The sequence below is a fragment of the Adiantum capillus-veneris genome, chromosome 21 (genome assembly GCF_014529385.1).
Source record: "Adiantum capillus-veneris isolate H3 chromosome 21, ASM1452938v2, whole genome shotgun sequence".
Classification (NCBI taxonomy): Eukaryota; Viridiplantae; Streptophyta; class Polypodiopsida; order Polypodiales; family Pteridaceae; genus Adiantum; species Adiantum capillus-veneris.
Genome location: NC_140951.1, coordinates 100,393,196 through 100,414,262, shown reverse-complemented (window position 1 = coordinate 100,414,262; position 21,067 = coordinate 100,393,196). Strand labels below are relative to the sequence as shown.

Here is a 21,067-nt window from a genome sequence, read left to right as displayed (position 1 = left end):
GTTTGTGGGTGATAGGCCGAAGAGAAATTCAATCTTGTTCCTAGATTTTCAAAGAGACCTTTTCAGAAATTACTGGTCATTCTAGGATCTCTATCTGACACGATGGATGTGGGTAATCCATGGTGCTTGAAAATCTGAGATATGAAGAGAGTTGCCATTTGGTGTGCCTTAATAGTCTTTTTGACAGGAATGAAATGTGCTTGCTTGCTAAACCTGTCGACTATTGTCCATATTCTTGTATTCCCATGGATAGACTTGGGCAATCCAAAGATGAAATCCATGGATATACTCTCCCATGGTGAATTTGGAATAGGCAATGGCTGGAGTAATCCAGGTTGCTTCCCTGTATCATACTTGGTCTTTTGGCATACTACACATTTTGAAACATACTCTTGTATGTCCACTTTCATGGTAGACCAATAGAAATACGTCTCTACTCCTCGGAGAGTAGGTTGAATACCTCTATGCTCTGCATATGGAGGAGCATGGGATTCATACATAACCTTCTCACGAAGGGAATGAGTAACACATAGCCTATTGCCGTGGAGAATATAACCATCCTGCAAGGTGAATGGTTCCTCTTTCTTCCCCAAAGCAAGGGCTGACATTATGTCTCTAAAGTCAGGGTCAGTAGCATACTCATCTATCATAGAGGATAGATCATTCTGAGTAGCTATAGACATCGCATTAACTTTTGGTCGTCGTGAAAGTGCATTGGCAACTTGATTGTGCTTACCAGCTATGTGAGCAATATGGAAATTAAATTGCGAAAGAAAATTTGCCCACCTCATTTGTTTGTCGGAAAGCTTGGTTTGCATCATGAAATACTTGAGACTTTGGTGGTCAGTTCGTAGGATAAATGGAGTCCCCAATAGGTAGTGCTTCCATGTGTCTAGGGCATGTAGAACAACTAAAAGCTCTTTCTCATAAATGCCCAAGACTCGTTCATCACCATTGAGCCTTCGGCTCTCATATGCTATGGCATGTCCTTCTTGAAGCAAAACCGCTCCAAGGCAATCACCACAAGCATCACATTGGACCTCAAATGGCTTTGAGAGATCCGGAAGCACGAGGATTGGTTGGGAAGTAAGCTTCTCTTTGAGTTTTTCAAAAGCATTTTGCTCCTTAGCAGTCCATACAAACTTAACGTTCTTCTTAGTTAAGTCGTGTAGTGGTCCTGCTACTTGAGAGAATTTTGCTATGAAGCGTCTATAGTTTCTGCTCTAAGAAAGATGCCCGGATCGCTGAGCCACAGCTTCTAAGAACAAGGACGATGAGAACACTGGTTGTGTATAAAATTAGGGCTTCGTGCATTGTAGGGTTCTGGGTGTGAACATCAACACACCCGCGCAGGGTTGCTGATAGGTTAATTCTTTTGCTTTGTGCTTGTTCTTTGAGTTTGACAGTTTCTCATATCCTATGCGACGGAAGAAGCCACCGCGATTGCCCTGCTGCCTCAAGGTGCCAACTGGCAATAGAAGGAGCATAAATTGTGGCGCTATTCTTCCTCTTTCAAGCCCTGCATGTGCATCCATGGTTGGAGGATTCTTCTCCTTCAAGCCTTGTATGTGGTGCAATATCCATAGTCGGCACACCATCCGATAGTTGGATTGCATGTATTGAGCGCACTTCGACTAAGGCTGAAAGTGCATACAGAAACCCATCTACCATAGGATGTGATGATGAGATAGGACTATCTGGTATTCAGTACAAGAAAAGATATCACTAGAAAATTGATTTCTGGCCTCAATCATGGTGCAGGTGCCCGTCCTTAATATGTCTAATGAAATTGAATGATGCCCTCCCTTCTTCCTAGAACTTTGGATTGCTATTTGGTTGCTATGTAATAGTAGGATGTGATGTGCACTAGCTTGTCATCTTACTGCAGAGTTCCTGCTTCTGATTGGAAACCGGCCAGTACCGCCCTCTGAGCTCGGCCTCTCGCTGGGCCAACTGTTTTTTTTTTCTTTGTGTGGCTTAGAATCAGGCACTGACTGGGCTGACTGTTTTTTTCTCCTGCGCGACTCAGAATTAGGCACTGAGGAGTTGGTCGATGAGTGTTGGCAGAAAGGGGAAAGAGTGCAGGGGTTATGTGGCTCTTTCTGAGGTGGTGGATCAGCTTGTGCTGCGTCAAGGCATGCTCTTCGAGCGTCAATTTCAGTAGGATATTTAGGTGTTCATAAAGAAATGTTTGGTCTTGGGACGGTCTTGGGACGCGAGTTCTTGTGAGCAGAGCATGAGCTCATTTGCATACACAAGATCAGTTCAGAGATCATGTTGAGGTCTTGCATGCATAGCTTATACAGGCGGGTAATTTCGTTAATTAGGCTGCTCTTCGAAGTAATAACAATCTCTTGTGTTGCAAGTTGTTGGACACAGGTACTGGGGGACTGTTTGTAATGTGGTTGGTTGTTTGTGTGGTTGACTTGCTCGATTCTGGGTGTCATAGCTGCCTTTTTGGGTTTGAGAGATCTTCTTCAAGCCAAGAAGAGGCTAAATGCTGGTTCAGTGAGATTGGGAATGGGTTCTTGGGGTAGTGTGTGCAATGTATGGTTCACAGTAATGGACCATTAAAGAATCATTGCATGACTCTTGCAAGTATGAAATGGTTGGATCTGGCCTGTGCTTTGTCGGGGATGTTTAGTGTTGTCCTTTTCGAGTTTTGCCTGCTGTTACTTTCTGTGGTTGGTGCATGGCCTCTCATCACCAAGGTGTGGAAAGGGGAAAACCTCTTTGTGGTATTTTTGTGTATGGGTGAGTTAACAATGAAGTCCATGCTCATTTAGAAAAGCCGATACACAAGAAAAGCCAGGCAATGTCATAGTGAGACTCACCTTTCTTTTCTTCACCTCAATCTCTGTTTTCCAGATCATGAAGCTGTGTTCTGGATAGTGTTGTTCGCTGTTTTCTAGTATTTTTTCTCGAGCATGTGTAAAGATTTCTTTTGCTGGTGGTCAGGTGCAACGCATGGCAAAAGGTTTGCTGAAGGCTTTGATGTGATTTCATGCTGTTGACTGTGTTCTGAATCGTCTTGTTGACTACGTTCTGATGTCTTTTTTTCGGAGTATGTTTATAGATTTCTAAATGGTGGGAACGTGTTCGTTTGCTGGTGATTGGGTGCATTTGTTTGTGTAAATGCATGCAACTGTTTGGGATGGTTTGTTGTCGCTCGCGTTATCACTTGCATGTATTGCTTGTGACCATTGACAGTTGAGAGGAAAAGGGATCTAAAGGCAAGGCAGTCAGGATATGGAGCAACCATGGATTGAAGGCCTTCTGATTAGTTTTTTTTTTTGCAGGATGCTGTCTACCGTGTGTGTTTCCTTGTTCTGTGTCTTTTCAGTTGTGTGTGATCATTGACATGTGTAATGCTTCGTATTTGTTGTGTAAGGGATTTTGAAGGTGGCGTTTCATAGTGTGCTACGTGTGAACGCGTTGAGGTCACGTCGAGCATTCCCTTCCCCCTTTTTCTCCCTACTTGTCCCTCTTCTTTTCTCCTCTCGTGTCTAAAAAAAATTCGCGAGATTCAAAATGTGGGCTCTTCTCGTGTCACGAGTCTATTGACGCAACCTTGGTGTCGATTCCCCCCCCCCCCCCCCCCTCTCTCTACTTGGAAGCATCGGGAAGTCTACTTGGAAAGAGTTTGAGAATGTCCAAAATCGTTTTCTCACCAACTTTCTCCAAGTCAAGACACAAACACCCTACATGCTCTTACTTCTTGAGTCCGGATCGCTTCCCATTGAGGTCTTGGGCATGGAAAGGGTTGTGGAGTACATGCGTAAGACACAACGTAGCCCTTTGCATCGACTTCCTAGAATCGCATATGAAGCAAGTCAAAAGGTTCAAAAGACATGCAAGAGCAAAATACTAAGTTCGGGGTGGATGCTTGATATCAAGAAATGGTTTGGAAGATGGGATGCATGTCACTTGGTCAAGGATGCGTCGATCGACTCCCAAGTTAATGAGGCCTTCTTACAACACCAATGTATCATGGCTTGGGAGAAATCCGGAGGTTCTCGCTTCAGCCATTACACCACACACGTTGCCCCAAACTACAAATCTCTCTTCTTCTCAGAACGAGGTAACCGAACCCATTCCTACATCCTTGAGCCCATCCCGTTGAGTGCGATCCGCACCATTGCCTCCATTCGTCTTAGCTCCCATTCTCTACGCTGCGAGACAGGACGTTGGGGCACTGGCGAGGAGTGTCATCGACTTTGCACCTTATGCCCTCGTCAAGTGCGAGAGAGTGAGTACCACACACTACTTGAGTGCTCAGCTTTTGACCACATTAGGTCCTCTTTTCCCCATATATTCAGCCATGAGCTCTCCCTACATACCTTCCTCTCCCAACCACGATGTGGACTCTCTATTGCGACGCTCATTTCAGCCATTTTTGAGCATCGAGAGTCACTTATGAACTCCACTCACACCACGTGACATGTTCATTTGGTCCCATAGGTCATATTTGACCTCCCAGGATGATAATAGAACTATCTATCTATCTATCTATCTCTCTCTCCCTCTCTCTCTCTCTCTCTCTCTATATATATATATATATATATATATATATATATATATATATGACAAGTGAAATCTTCTCTCGGCTAGGTCTTCCTGTCCTCTTCCTTTTTCTCCCCCCCCCTTCCCCTCCCCCCCTTGCCTTGAGCATTGCAACCTTGCATCTTGCATTGGTCGTCTCTTGTTCTCCCTCTCCCCCCCTCCTCTCTTCTATCCACTTCCCCCCAATTCTCTCTCTCTCTCTCTCTCTCTCTCTCTCTCTCTCTCTCTCTCTCTCTCTGACCTTGTTGACTCTGTTCGAGATTGAAAAAATACAATTTGTGCGCCGTTAGTTTTCTTTACGATGTCGTGCTTTATGATGGATTGGTGGTACAATATGGATTGTCATCACTAAAGAAAAATGACATTCACTTTTTCTCCTCTCTCCATTATTGTCGAGTGGCACTATTCTATATTGAATCGATGTAGTGAAGGTTCTTGTTGCTTCAAAATGCCTTTCCTCCTTTTCACTACTCTCTTCACTTCTGTTTATTGGGTGTGGATGCCGTCTTCCCTCTTTCTTGTGTCCCTTTAAAAGACAATGGTTTGTTTGGGATACGTGGTATCAGAAAGATGCAATCCCCTCCCCCCCTTTTCTGACTCTCTCTTCTTTGTAGGTTTAGTTTGGATAATTGGTGACAAAATCATAGTTCATAAGCAGAAAGATGCAATCCCCTCCCCCCCTTTTCTGACTCTCTCTTCTTTGTAGGTTTAGTTTGGATAATTGGTGACAAAATCATAGTTCATAAGTGTTCTCATTTTTTTTCATTTGTTTGTGTTATGTAGATAAAGTGAGTAAGTGCGTTGAAATATGGCCTATATCCGTGGTGGCGTGCAAAGCCCGGAGATTGACGGTATGGAGTATAGGTCTTGCGGTGTCCTTTGTGCTTTTGGTCTTCTTACTTGAACATATTCGTTTTGTAGAGCTGAAAAAAACGTTGCCCTTGCACGTATTGCTATCCAAAAAGTGAAACTTTCAAACGTGAATGTGTACGCATTGATGCAAGTGAGTCATCTACAAGCACTCCGACAACTTCTCGCAAGCGTAGTGTATATAGTGAACCAAACTTTGCTATCCAGCCATCTCTTTCGAAAGGCAAAGTGCAAGCTTGCAGTGCGTTGATTTCTACCTTTTTCTAAAGAAAGTGTATACGAAATTCGATTACCTTTTACATTTTACAGTGTCCCTTTCTTTTTCAATAGGTGCACAAGTTGGATGCTCGAAAGCGCAAAAAGCAAAGATGGATGTCGTTAAGATCGAGAGACATGGTATATATAAAACCAAAAAAATTTGACCATATACTTGTTTTTAATATAAATCGTTTATCATGTTCTCCTGTACTGTTTTGTAGATGCTTTAATTCACACTGAAGAAGATGAAGTGAAAGCCAACCCTTTCCCACAACAAGAACCTTCTATTGAAGAGCATAATGTGCCTTTTTTACATATAATTGACCTCTCTGACATCACTCCTAGATTTGCAATTGAGGGGTGTGTGCTGAACAATTATGGTACTTTCAAGCTTTTCGATCCAAAGATTGTGAAGTTCTTCAAGACTGATCTTGTGGATTCGCACAACTCAGCACAATCACTGTCGTCGTCGGTTCATCTTTGATAAGTCAATTTGCTTTCTTTTTGAGTGTTGGTAGCTTTGTGCGGATAGAGGGTTCAACAATCAAAACAAAGAACAAGGCAGACGGTGGGACGTCACCTTTCTCTCTTTACCTGGATGCTACTTCGATCGTCACTTGCATTGCTTCGTTTCCAATTCGCTTGAGCTTTTACCCAGAAATGAAGATAAGATTTTTCTTAGATGAGGCGGCAAGTGCGGGTCTAAGCGGTGCAAAAAGTTATTTGGGTAATGCTTGCTTTTGTTGTTATTGAGAGTGAGTTTTGAAATGTACACCAACTCCACTCGCGGAGAACTACTGGTGGCTGACGGTTCTACTCCCAAAGATCGAGCAACTGTAAGTCTCGTACATTAAAATCGTTTTCACTTCTTTGGGTGGATAAGATTTCGTGATTTTTAACGTGTACTTGTTTTAGCTGACTTTTGTCAACGATCGCAATGAAGAGTATAAGTCTATCAAGAGGGATACTGACAATGGAGAAGTGAAAACTTTTGTTGCAAGGAATGTCGGAGCTTTCTTAGGTCATGAGAATACGCTGTCTGTTTTGGATCTCACGATCTTGGTGCCTGTTCATAGCAAGCGTCTACAATCTGATCTCTTACAAACTTACAAGACATAGGTTGAGAGTCTTGGCTATGAAAAACAGGTAATGTTAGATAACTTGATTGCCTAGAAACTGTACTGACTTTCTTTGTAATTTTTCGTTATCACTTTTGACCTGCAGGTATTCGGTGTCTTGCGTTTCCCTAATATAAATGGTGTTCTTCTAGAGACACTATGTGCCATTTGCAAATCGAACAAGGTTCATAAAACGACGGAAGGTCTTTTCTGTGTCACTTGCCAAAGACCACCACAAGCTACGAGATTCCCAAGCTTCAAGTGCAGATCAAATCCAAGCGAAGGTCCTGTCATTTCTGCACAACTAGTTGGACTCATTGTTGATGAGGTCTTGGCTTTGGGCAAGACTTTTCAAAGGTTGTATTCTAAAAGTCCAATAGTTGCAAGGGAGATCTTCGCATCAACAACACGCACTGGCACGTTCAAAATTAGCCTTGCAGAAAATCTGACGGCTTTTTATCCAGGGTAAAGGTCTTGGAAGTAGAATAGAAATTACCATTGTATATAAATAATACTGGTAAAGCTCTTAGAGAGTTTCGATCTAGTTTTCCTTTTCATGGTCTTGAATGCACCAAAAAAGCCTTGTACAAAAACCCTTGTAAAAAAAAAACTCTGTAAAAAGACTTGCAACTCTGCTTTCATACCGTTTTCGAGATTCCCTTCCCGTGTCTCTCTCTCTCTCTCTCTCTCTCTCTCTATTCACTCATTTTCCCCCCTCCCTCTCTCTCTAAGTATTGTGCATAGGCCTCTCTATCGTTAGTGACCCAACTGTCTTTTCTCTCTCTCTCTCTCTCTCTCTCTCTCTCTCTCTCTCTCAAACATGACCATGTAAAGAGTCCCGTTATTTCCACTAGCCAATAGCTTTGGATTCTCTCGCTCTCTCTCTGTGTGTGTGTGTGTGTGTGTGTGTGTGTGTGTGTGTGTGTGTGTGTGTGTGTGTAGCAATCACAGATCAAAGCCTTCGAATTGGTTTTGATTTTGGTTTGATCTCTCTCTCTCTCTCTGTCTATCTATCTATTTCAGTATTATTCATAAAGACTCCCTTTCTTGTGTTTGTCAGTTACAGTATTGCAGATAGAGGTTCACTACTTCCAGTCGTTCGCATATTTCTCTCGTTTCCCTTTTCTCTATCTACAGTTGGATAAGAAACTCTCCCCCCCCCCCCCCCCCCCCCTCTCTCTCTCTCTCTCTCTCTCTCTCTCTCTCTCTCTCTCTCTCTCTCTCTCTCTCTCATTCAGTTCACTCAAACAATGGCTATCTCCACTATTGACGACATAAAAAAACTTGGCGTCGATGAATCTTTCTTGTGTACATACAATCAAAATGTTGATATATTCATCGTTTTCCAGTATATTACAAAAACAACAATTGCACCGACAGATCTTCTGAGAAACTTAGTTGCTTATGCCCTCTTTCAAATGGAACAACAAACCGCATCGACAAATGTAATAAACTCTCTCATGGTGGGAAACAACAGTAGCATAACCAAAATAACTTACGATAGAGTCTATAGGTTGCTAAAAATCTCTCGCAATTCCTTGGCACTAACTATTCATATAATCGAGCTTTTCAGTGAAGCGAACCACTTGTGCATTGAGGTGGTTTTACACAGTGGACATCGTAAGAAGCAAAAAGAAATTTATCGTCGGTGCATGCAACCATGACGGTATGAAACATTGAATATTGGTCACAGACATCGATGGGACTTTGTACGTGTATCCTATGCGCGAACCTGCATCAGGGTTGAAAAGATATGAAATTTGGATATCTTTTGAAGTTTCAAAACTTTGTATGTTACTGGTTTTGTATCCTAACGACAGTAACAAATGTGTCGCCAAAGAGTATTTGTCTCAAGAAACCAACGCATTTCGTACAAAAACAACGATAATAACAAAGGTAAAACGCTTGAGAAAGTCATATCAAGATATTTCTCCCGAGGAACACAAACCCTGCTCGAAAAAGAGATTGCGTTTCAGTGATACACCTTTGGAAATGTATTTAAAAGAAATACAGGATACTCCTTCAACCTTATGCGAGCATTGCAATAGAATGCTTTTTTGTTACCAAATAACGTTGACGAAAAAAAGAAAGCTAGCGACACCTTCACACGAATTTGTGAAGCTTGCAAAAGAAAGAGAAGAAAACCAGCAATAACTTATAAATCTTTTCAAGAAATCGAGTTGAACGACAAGAATGAAACTGTACAAAAGCTAAACAGGTTAGAAGAAAGATTGATCGCACCTCGAATACTGTTCTCGAAAATATGAGAGTTAACATACGACGGACAATATGGTTTACGTGGAAGTATTGTGAACGTGCTAGCAAATGTTACCGAAACACAAGTAACTAGAGAAAACTAGAATACAATCATTGTTATTTGAGCGGACTAGTGCGTCCACTTCTCACTCTTGAAGCGCTAAAAGAGCTTCTACATTCCGATCTTTACGTAAAAGAGAACATAAGCTTGAATGAGAATTGGTTACGACATATTACCCTCTTGCAAAAGGCGCATTCAGTTTGTCTTGCAAGGTGCAATGATGACGACGAGGATGATGAGAATTATCTTCGCGATGATAAGACAACTAGGTCCTCCTACCTTTTTTGTCACTTTCTCGGCTGTAGAGAGACGCTGGAAAGAACTAATTAATTGTTTAGAAAAACTCTCTCCCATGACCAAAGATGAAAACGAAACAGAAAATGCTTACATTAGACGTCTCGTGCGATCGGACCCGATTACATGTTCTAGATATTATTTACACAGATTTTGAAGTTTGAAAAAACTACTCAACAAAGACAACAACATACTGGGAGGAAAAGTGAAAGACTACTTTTTGTGACCGAATTCCAAAGTCGTGGCAGTCAACACGATCATGGTCTAATATGGATTGAAAATGCACCTGAGCTAACTGATGCAAATACAAATAGTGTAACGATATTCATTGAAAAATGCATTAGCACTGACAAGAACCTTCTTCAGGAAGATTTGAGAGATGTTCAACAAGATGCACATCGAAAAACTTGCTTGAAAAAAAAAATGTGGTTTTGATTTCCCCCGATACCCAATGCCTTACACTTGTGTACTTAAACCATTGCAAAAAGAAGAAAAACATAACAAATAGCACAAGAAAAATCTTAAGAGAATCAAAGAACTCCTCGAAACAACCAAACTCGATGAATTACCAGTTGATTTCAAGAATTGGCTCGAAGAATTAGAACTTTCTTTCGACAATTACGTATTCGCAATTCGATCAAAAATTGTGACACCGACCGTGCTAATGAGACGAAGAACAAGAGACGTTTTTACAAATAATTTCAATCCAAAAATTTCAGAATTATGGAACGCTAATACCGACATCCAATACATAATGAACGCGTATGGTGCTGCTGCATACTGCTCATCATACATAACAAAAATGGATAGTACATTGATAACAGCTATTAAAGCTGAAATCGATACTTGTATCGCAAATAATGCCAACACTGTTGAAAGATTACGGCGCATTGGAAATACGATTTTAAATATGCAACAATTGAGTGCACAACAAGTTGCTTATATTGTTTTATCTTCACCTTTGCACAGTTCTACTAGAGAATTTGTTTTCATCAACACAAATCCTCCAAACCAGCGTTCGCTTATTTTAAAAAGAAAAGAAACACTGAAACGGTTAGATCCAGACAGCCATGACATATTTTTTGAAAACATCGTCGATAAATATAGCAAAAGACCAACGTACTTGCATAATATCTGCTTGGCAGAATTTTGCTCGTGCTACAAGCATTATGGACACAAAATTGTTTCGTTGAAAGATAACCGAATCATTCGTTACATTCGATACAACAAGCATAAAGATCCCAATAACTTTTATCGAGAATAATGCTTGTTGTATTTATCTTGGAACAATGACGAGAATCAGCATCTTCATTGCTCTGAAACATGGGCAGATATATATAAACGTCATCTAGATCTTGTATCCTACAACGAGAAAAAATTTAACAAAGATATTATAGATGAAAATAATATCTCACAAGTTGCAACAGCATCAACATCATGCTCCTTTGCTTCTTCACTCAAAAATATGCACGACAACATCACTTCAAATCTTCCAGACTTGAACACTACCAACAACAGAAAACTAGTAATAACGAAGCTGATAGCAATTTCAAATAAACAATTAAACGAAGGCTTACAAATGCTGAATACCTGACAACGTCTTTTATTCGATGATATCATGCTGAGAAAATGAACAGATCCAAACAAAGCAATACACCTGTTTTTGACCGGAGGTACTGGAACTGGTAAAACTTTTTTACTGTTGCTATTGGTTCAAGGCTTGCTGCGGCACTACAATTTTAAATTGCCTGCAAATATTGAATCTACTAAAATTTTATTGATGGCATACACTGGAAAAGCAGCATTCAATATTGGCGGAACCACGATACATTCTGCTCTCTGTCTACCACTGATAGCGAGTGACCCGACCTCGTTGAGCGCGGAAAATTTAGATGAACTCTCTACACAGTATGCGAATTTATAGTTAGTGGTTATTGATGAGATCTCCCTCGTTGGATGTAATCTATTCGAACAAGCTGATGCACGACTCCGCGCTATAAAAAAAATACATGATAAACCATTTGCAGGCATAGACGTTATCCTCTGTGGAGATCTTTGTCAAGCAAGTCCTGTTCGTGATAGCTCGATCTTCTCATACCACAAAAACATACTCAACACATTGCTCATTTCATTTTGGCACTCACATATCAAGCAATACGAACTAACACAACCAATGCCACAAGAAAATATAAGATTCATTGAAATTTTAAATCGGATACGCAAAAGTGAACACACAGAGGAAGATATTAAACACTTGAACGATTCTTTCTGCCGTGAACCACCTCCACTGAATAATTATTCTTATTTGTTTTACGACAATAAAAGCAAAGACGCGCATAACAAGTACATATTTGAAGCCACACCAGGAACACCAGATATAATTGAAGCTGCTTACAAAAAGTCGAAAAGTTGCCAAAAATATGTAAAGATTCCAGAAGATTCAAAACAATGTGGAGGGTTACAAAAAACTTGAAACCAAACTTAGTCGTAGAACTATGCGCCGGAAACTTAAACATTACAGATGGGCTTGTAAATGGAGCCGATGGACTTTACAAGAGTCATTCAGAGGCATCAAACAAAAAAATAATTTGGATTGAGTTTTACAACGTCAGAGTAGGTCAACGTACAAGATTTGAGAACCAACATCTGTTCACAGAATTTATATCGAGAAAATGGACTCCGATAAGAAAAATTACAAGAGAGTTCCAAGTCGGGAAAAATATGCTTAATGTCGTATCAAGAACACAATATCCTGTTCAACATGCATCAGCTCGAACTATTCATAGATCTCAAGGATTAACACTTCACACATTGGTCTTCGACCCTTTGAAAGTAAAAAGCCATGGACTGATATACATAGTGTTGTCACGCATTAAAAATCCTGAAAACTTGTTTGTCCTCTCCAGAATTGACTCGAAGCAAATAAAAACAGATAACATAGTGTTACAAGAAATAGAACGCCAGAAACAAAAAGCAACATGGAAAACCGTAAATAGAAACTTAAGAGACTACTTTGAGAACAATAACATTATTCAATCTTTAAACACAGCGTCCATGTCTGCGCATTACAGTGACATTATAAAAGACACGAGCCTTATGTCATCAGACATTCTGTGCATCCAAGAAACACATTTCCCGAATTTGATTGTATATCCTCTGAAGGACCATCAGGTGTTCTTATGCTGCACAAGAATAAGTATCACTTTGTTGACACAAATATATTAATATCAGACGGAATCAAAATTGTTTCATTGACCATGTTTATTGTAAGCAATAAGAAATTAAACATCGTATCATTATACAGACATCCTTCATCGAAACTCTCGTCCCTTTGGCAAGCACTGGATAAAATTTTGCACGCATTGGATATGACCACAGAAACCATTATTACAGGAGATTTCAATATAGATGCAAACAATAGCAATAGTTATTACATCTCTCTACAACATTACATGGCACTGTATGGATTCAGACAAATAATCAAAGAACCAACAACAATAAATTACTCAACGTTGGATCACATTTGGATCAACTCAAGAGCAAATGATTTCTCATGCGAGACAAACTATTGTTACTGGTCTGATCATTCCATCACTTACATTATCTTGCCACTGGCACATGGCAGGCCCTTCTGAAGTTTGGCTTCGGTTCTCGGCTTGTTATTTGTGTAAAAAGCCTAAAAGAAAGCCTAAAAATTGTGTACATCATTTGATAGGCACCACGCCTATATCACTACCTGCAAAAGCAGGCAGTGCCAACAAAGCTACTCATGACGGCAAGGACATGCAAGGCAATGAGCGAAGTCCTACCTCAGATTTGTTGGAATTAGGGTTGCAGAGAAACACACACAGCTTGGAGAAGATGAAGGAAGCTCAAGGCACACAATAGAGAGTGTGTTACTTAGTGTGCAATGGAAAGATAGATAGCCCTAGAGTGATGGGCGTATATACAATGCACGGGGTGAAAAACCTCCTAAAGAGGGAAAAAATGCCCCAGTGGTCCTAGTGTGTTCACACACATCACTACCACATGTATATGGTAACAAATCCCCCTTGGAGTGATGCGGTGAACGAGAGCTGGCACATGAGTAAAGGGAAGTGCCATGCCCTGAGGACAGGATCGGTCCACAAAGGGGAGTAAGCCCAAAGCTTTGCGGAAAGCTTCAAGCTTCTCACGAGACAATGCCTTTGTGAAAAGATCTGCAAGGTTGTCCTGTGTTGGCACATAAGCCAAGATGATCTCTCCTGCTGAGAGCCTCTCCCTGACATAGTGGTAATGCACCTCAATGTGCTTTGTGAGAGCATGAAAAACTAGGTTCCTCGCAACTGCCAATGCGCTCTGACTATCAGTGTACATAGTGTTGGCAGTGTCCTGTCCAACACCCAAATAAGCCATAAGGCGTCTGAGCCATACACACTCAACCGTAGCTGTGAAGACTGCCCTGTACTCAACCTCACAACTCGAAGTGGCCACAGTAGGTTGCTTCTTGCTCAACCATGATATACATGAACTGCCAAGCATGAAACAAAAACCACTTGTGGACACTCTCGTGTCAAAACAACCAGCCCAATCTGAGTTCGAAAAAGCATGTAAGTATGGCGGTAATGATCCCCCCTTGGGATAAAACAAGCCAAGATGTAAAGTGCCACTAAGGTAGCGGAAAATCCTCTTGACAGCCTGCCAATGCTTAGACCCTGGGCTATGCATAATCTGCTGACCTGTGAGACTGCAAACTGAATATCTGGCCTCGTGTTGCATACATAAATGAGGCAGCCAACAACAGTTTGTTAAAGAGTGACATCAGCAGGATCGCTAGCATCATGTAGACTCAACTTCAAACCTGTTTCCATGGGAGTGGCAATAGGTTTGCAATCCTCAAGTCCAAACTTACATAGCAATGTCTCTATGTAACTTTTCTGACACAAAGCAATACCACCATCACACTGCTTAAACTGTATGCCCAAATAATGATGCAACAGCCCCAAATCTTTCATCTTGAAAGTAGCATTCAAATCAGCCTTAAATTCAGCAATATGTCTCTCATTTGGTCTAGTGATCAGCAAATCATTAACATAAAGAACCACGATGAGAAATACATCACCCTCACGCTTTACATACAATGTGCTTTCTGCTGGACTGTTACGAAAGCCTTGTTTGACCAAATGAGTTTCAGCTTTCTCATACCAAGCACGAGGAGATTGCTTCAACCCATACAAAGCCTTGTTACATTTGCACACTTTGTCCTCTTGTCCTTTTATGACAAAACCGCGAGGCTGCGTTACATAAACTTCCTCAAATATGTCACCATTCAAGAAAGCAGTAACAATGTCTGATTGATGTACATCCCAACCAAAATGAGCTGCCAATGCACATAGAAAACGCAAAGTAGTCATAGGACAAGTGGGAGAAAAAGTCTCTTCATAGTCTATGCCTTTTTGCTGTGCATAACCTTTTGCAACAAGTCGAGCCTTATGGCGATCGATCTCACCATGCAGCTTGCGTTTCAACTTGTAAACCCACTTCGTACCAATGGCCTTTTTTGCCAGGAGGAAAATGACATAAATTCCATGTGTCATTTTCTATAAGTGCATCATATTCTGATTGCATGGCAGCCATCCAATTTTTTGAATTCTGTGCTTCATCAAAAGATAGAGGCTCCTCAACATCATGTAAACTAGACACAGCCAAAGCATAACAATCTGATGCATAAGATGCATGGCAAGAGCCTGAACGAGTACGACTATACAAAGGTGCATCCAATTTACTGTCACGCAGAGTGTGCACCATCCATTTTGGCATACCTCTAGCCTGCTCATTTTCAGCCCTTTCCTCATCAAGTACATCATGTACATCTGCATCAGTACATAGGCTGTACATTTGCCTCATTGGAACTTACATTCGTATTTCCACCACTGAAAAGAGGCAACAAAGTGTCATAAATGTCCTGTGAGCTTACATTACTGTCTCTAGTACATGACAACAAGGGCTGAATAGAATCTTCCACAAACACTACATCCCGTGAAACCAGAATACGTTTTGTTTGCGGATGATACAACCTATAACCTTTGCTTTCAGCCCTATAACCAACAAAAATACATTTGACAGCCTTATCATCCAATTTTCTGCATTGCACTTGTGGCACCAAAGCATATGCCAAATAGCCAAAAACACGCATGTGCTCAATAGAAGGCTTTCTATCATGCCATGCTTCATATGGAGTAATAGACTGCAAAGCTTTCGTAGGACACCTGTTAAGTACATAAGTGGCACACATAATGGCCTCAAGCCAAAAAGAATGCGGCAAAGCTTGACTTTTGACCATACATCGTGCCATTTCCGTTAGTGACCTGTTTTTCCTCTCAGCAACACCATTTTTCTGAGGTGTATAAGGCACTGTACATTGGTGTTTTATCCCACGACTAGCCAGAAATGCATTAAATTCATGAGACATATACTCCCCCCCTCGATCGGAACGGAGGGTGCCCATAGTACATTTCGAGACATTTTCAGCCATAGCCAGAAATTGTTTGAAGCACATAAAAACTTCAGACTTCTCTTTAAGCGGAAATACCCATGCATGCCTGGAGTAATCATCAATGAAAGTCACGAAGTACAGGTAATTGCCCAAGGAGGGAGTTTGCATGGGCCCACAAACATCACTATGCACAAGCTGCAACTTGCATGTGGCCCGAACTGAACCATCCTTTGGAAACTTAGAACGCTGCATCTTACCCAAAATACAGCCTTCACAAACATGTTTGACAGGTGCTTCAAGAGGTGGCAAAGAAGCAACCATATCAGATTTCTACAAACGCAACAAACTCAAAAAATTCAGATGACCAAAACGTGCATGCCAAAGTTTTGCATCTGAAATAGCCCTTGAATCTGCAACAACATTTGCAAAATTTTGTTCACACTTGTCATACAAAGTGAGCTTATACAGCCCACGGCACAAAAGGCCAGATGCAACAATTTCATCACCAAAACTGAGATCATGAACTGTACATCTGTCATCCACAAATTTGACTACAAGTCCAAGTCTAGCAAGTGCGGATACAAACAAGAGATTCTTCTTGATCCCAGGTACATAAAGTGCATCAACAAGTGTGAAGGAACTGCCATTAGCAGCAGTGAGCACAATCTTTCCAACTCCTTCAACTGGATAAGAGGCGTTGTTGGCACAAATGACTGAATTCCCATGAGGGACAGACTCAAGAGAGGTAAACAATTCACGATGTGAGGTAGTGTGCTTTGTAGCACCACTGTCGAAATACCACACATGTGTATCTGCAGCAACTGACAAGCATGCATCATGGACAACAGGATTGTAAGTGCACTCTGCGCTAAAAGCCCATTCTGCATCAACATCAGCAACACAGTCTCCTTTCACAGAAGACTCAACAATGGCTGCATTTGTAGTGGAACCAGCATTTGCAGTGGAACCACCCTCTTTCTTCTTAGCCTCTTTGGCCTTCAACTTAGGACACAACTTGATCAAGTGATCATTGGCTTTACAATAATGGGAACGCATCTTCTTTTTGCCCTTATCACCAGAATTGCCAGACGAAGTACTGCCAGCAGAAGCATTAGGAACAAAATTTTTGCCACTCACAGCAGAACCATAAGAAGTGGCTACATTACTGTTACCACCCTTTCTTTGAGAAGCAATAAAAGCCTGTTCAAGTGTACGCTGCCTAGTCCTGTTTTTTCTGGAAAGTGACTCTTGCAACAACAATGTGCATAATGCATCAAACTTGACAACTTCAGGATTTCCTTGTGTCATCAGTCTCCAAGTACTAGCAAAAGTCTGGTAGGAATCTGGTAAGGCATCAAGAACAGTCTGCACAAGGGAACTGTCTAAAATGACTTCACCTACAGAAATAAGCTGCTCATTGATATCCTTGACACTAGCAAGGAAAGTGTCCATATCATCTTCCTCATGCATAATCTTCGACGCTAGCTCTTTACGCAGCAAAGCAATTTTAGCCTCATTGCGGCTTGCATAAAGACCTGCTAGAATATCCCAAGCGTGTTTTGCAGATTTTGCTGAACGGATGTGAGGAAAAATGGTGCGCTTCACTGACAATGCAATCAATGCATGAGCCTGCGCATCCTTAACATCCCAACGAGCTTGTTCTGCTGTAGGCAAAACAACTCTAACAGCTGCAATCCTTGGAGCAAGACCTGCAACATCCTCAACATCGCCTACATCCTCAGAACCAGGACGTACATCAATGCCCTGCACAATGTTCCAGACACCCTTTGACACAAGAACATGTTGCATCATATAAGCCCACATAGGGTAGTTGTCCCCATCCAACCTGTCCTCCGCAGCAAACATCTTGAACACATCTGTGTTGTTGTTGTCAGCCATGGTAAATGCTGCACCTGATGTGAAAACTGCCCGAAAATAGGAGAAACGAAGCGGGAACAACCTGTGCTATATAGCACAAACCGTAGAAGACTATAAGGCACCTGTTATGCAGAAAATGGCACTGACAAAAATTCTGCACAAAATGATGAAATAGCCTGTGCAGTACTGCCTGTAGTGGAAACGGAGGCCGAAATGAGCCCAAATCAAAATTCTGAGTAGACCAAACTCTTCGTGCTCACCCAAAATTTTTGTCAACCTGCGAACGCTCGCCAAAGCTCACTGAAATCGGAGAAAGTGAGCAGGCGTGTGCTGGAGTAACTGGCGAGTAAGCCCGGGAGGGCGTGACCTGCTCTGATACCAATTGTTGGAATTAGGGTTGCAGAGAAACACACACAGCTTGGGGAAGATGAAGGAAGCTCAAGGCACACAATAGAGAGTGTGTTACTTAGTGTGCAATGGAAAGATAGATAGCCCTAGAGTGATGGGCGTATATACAATGCACAGGGGAAAAAACCTCCTAAAGAGGGAAAAAATGCCCCGGCGGTCCTGGTGTGTTCACACACATCACTACCACATGTATATGGTAACAAGATTTGAGCAGCAAAGCCCATTTCCTCTCAAGGTGTAGTTTTTGTATATGCCTCAAGTATCTACCTGAAATAGTACGTATGAACAATAGGAACAAGAAAATGCGGATGATGGAAATACAGATGGCGATAAAAAGAATTTCAGAAAGACAATACACACGACATCAGACCTGGCGATGGCGACAAAGTGGTAGAGAAGCACATGCAGCAGCCTTTCTTCCTCTCCTCCGACCTTTGCTGTTGAAAGATGGCGCTCACAACCTAATTCGTGAGAAATGGGGACAAAATTAGACGCTCTCATTTGAGAAAAAGCTATTCCCATACCAGGTTGCCAAGACATGAGCTTTGTTTTTAGCAGAACGCACTCATCCGATGCGAGGTGTGACAAACACGTCCTTGAGCACTACAAGGGTTGCCTGACCGCATTCGAACCGATGACCCGAGTCACCGAAGATGAATGCTCAACCAACCAAGCTAGGTCCTTTGGTCGCGGACTCCACTATTATTGAGCTACAACGAAACAACATGAGTAGTTAAACTTATGTGCCATGCAATAAGCAAAAGAGAAACAATATATATCAAATAATTTGCGTCGCAGAGAAGTGCCATACAGAAGTATGGTAGAGAGTCGGCATTGTGTCTCCCCAGAAATAATAAGGAACGGAAGCCGTGTCCTGCCCCGTAGACTAGTTGTGTCGACCAAGCAAACACATAGACATGGAGGTTTAGAGGCAGATTACAAACCTCGAAGCTTGCTTGTATCTTCGAAATGTACATTGCTATTATGTCCTTGTATGACTATTACCACCTTTATCCCTTCGTTTTGATCACGACCATGAAAGCCTGCAAGCTGCACAAAGTAGCCATGATCCATGTCATGGCTACCCTACCTATGTAAACATTGAACGGCTCAATTTTCTATGATTGATTCCCCCTTGAAGAGCTCTTATATTGATCCCTTCTACTTTGCATCCATCATCATCATCATTACTAGCATATCCATTGTATCCATCTTTGTGATCATAATGTTCTCAGTCATCGTGCAATTGATCATGTCTACTGTGAGCTCCATCATCATCTCTTCTGCGACTTTTCTATTGTGGTTACTATTGTGCTCAATTCTACGTTCATGTACCATCATTACTGCTTCTATGTTGTTCCACTTCTTTCAACTTAGCCTGATGCTCAAGCTCCTGACTAACAATATCATCATGGGTTATTTTGTCCATCTCAACGTCTTTGAAATTGCCACATGCCTTCAAGATACAAGCATAGGTGATTGCATTTGGAGAGATGAGCTCCCTTTGTATTAGCTGAAAACAGTTTAGAGCTTCCTGGTCCCCACCCCCAGGTGGGGACCAGGAAGCTCTAAACTACCACGCGTAGGTGGCAGTGAATGCGGAACAATTTCTATACTTCCCTGATGTATGCGAATCATCGATGTTGCAATATAGAATTTCATGCAGTACCTTGGTGAAATGGAAGCGTCAAGTTGTAGAGTAGGAGACTCTAATGGAGGGTCAAAGGTCCAACCAAAAGTCAATTCATCTAACTTGCAGGTACTTCCAAACACTTGTTGAAAAGCACTTTGCATTAAAGACTTTGGTGTAAAAGATCCAAAATCCGATTTGAAAAATGGCAATGAACAATACGCTTCTTTAGATAGTCTTCTTTGCACAGAAACAGCTTCCCCGAAGAAGTTCGATTGATCGGAAAGACCAATTCAATCAAGAGTTAAACATTTTCTTGATAGGGAGATTCTTTCCTCTTCCTTTGACATAGCTTCTAGCTTTATTATGTCCTTCAGAGGACCCAGGTGTAGAAGAGGGGAATAAAAAGGAGGTGATAGAATGTGAAGCAGAACTAGTTAGTAGAGGCCTTTTAAGGGTGGGAGACTCATCTGCATCAAGTGAAGGTTTGAGAAGGTTCTTTTATGTCAAGGACCTCAAAGAGCCAAAAATATGAAACAAAGGGTAGCTTTCACTTTGTCTTCCAAAAACTACAGTCCATATAGATGACAAAGCTTTACCATTCCTCTTCTAGCACCCTTTATTTTCAATACAAGTTTGAGCAAGCCTCTCCCTGTTATCATTTATCCACTCGGCAATTGAAGGGTTCCTAACAGGTCTCACTAGGCTTAATCAATTAAGAAAACATCATCAAGACAATTTTGATTTCCAATGGACAATCTCTAGTCACAAGGTAACTTGAGTCCGAGCGGATCCTAGCCCTGTCTTGCAGCGAAAGCTTAAAACTAGTACAAAATTTTATGCGATCCTAAATTCTCATTTTCCAAAAGAGAGAATCTCAAATGCCGTTTTCCCCATAGCTTTCAAAGGCACTAACATTTTGAGAATTCTCGGCTCTTGGTGCAATGAGTCTCTCTTGACCAATTGAGACCACCCATCCATAGATATGGCAACTTGACCCAGTCCCCACTTTCCACCCCCACAATCACACTTTTTTACTTGTTTCTTAATTACTACCACTTTATTGTTAATAACACATGTCATAACACATGTCCCTAAAAGACTATTGGACAATCTGCCAAGGGGTCCAATGAGAATTAAGCAGCCCATAAGCTTGCTTAATTCCTATTGGCCAGAAGACTAAAAGGTCCAATGAGAGTTTAGATTAATTAAACTACTTATCTAAGCTCTCACTAAAGGGGAAAGGATGACACTTG

The 21,067-nt window shown here is 41.4% G+C and overlaps 1 pseudogene; it reads left to right on the top strand.

Moving 5' to 3' along the window:
• Positions 1-5,371: 5,371 nt before the first annotated feature.
• LOC147431424 (uncharacterized) lies at positions 5,372-7,278 on the top strand (annotated as a pseudogene).
• Positions 7,279-21,067: the final 13,789 nt, after the last annotated feature.